Source organism: Sinocyclocheilus grahami, unplaced genomic scaffold (assembly GCF_001515645.1).
Source record: "Sinocyclocheilus grahami isolate Dianchi unplaced genomic scaffold, SAMN03320097.WGS_v1.1 scaffold410.1, whole genome shotgun sequence".
In the NCBI taxonomy this organism is placed as follows: Eukaryota; Metazoa; Chordata; class Actinopteri; order Cypriniformes; family Cyprinidae; genus Sinocyclocheilus; species Sinocyclocheilus grahami.
Genome location: NW_015505589.1, coordinates 227,637 through 227,990, shown reverse-complemented (window position 1 = coordinate 227,990; position 354 = coordinate 227,637). Strand labels below are relative to the sequence as shown.

Below are 354 nucleotides of genomic sequence, written 5' to 3'. Positions count from 1 at the left end.
TGCTAATTTTAATTATGTTTAATATATATATATATATATATTTATATATATATACAATTTAATTTATATCTATTAAATACATTTAATTTTTAATCATATTAAATACTTATTAACATTTTTCAGTGCATTAAAACTGTATGTCTATTTTTACAGACTTTTCTTAGAGTGTGAAAATCCACACACACACACACACACACTGCTGTCTGTACTTCCTCAGACAGAAACAGAAATCATTATCATTCTCCTCACAGCAACCTTGCAGCACAAGCTTTTGCCAAAGCTGCATACACACCAACACACACACACACACACACACACACACACACACACACACACACACACACACACACACAC

At 31.1% G+C, this 354-nt stretch overlaps 1 protein-coding gene across 3 annotated transcripts in view; it reads right to left on the bottom strand.

The window, feature by feature from the left end:
- The window catches only part of slc12a5b (solute carrier family 12 member 5b), a 67,252-nt gene that overhangs the window by 66,220 nt on the left and 678 nt on the right, over positions 1 to 354 (bottom strand). The window lies entirely within an intron of this gene.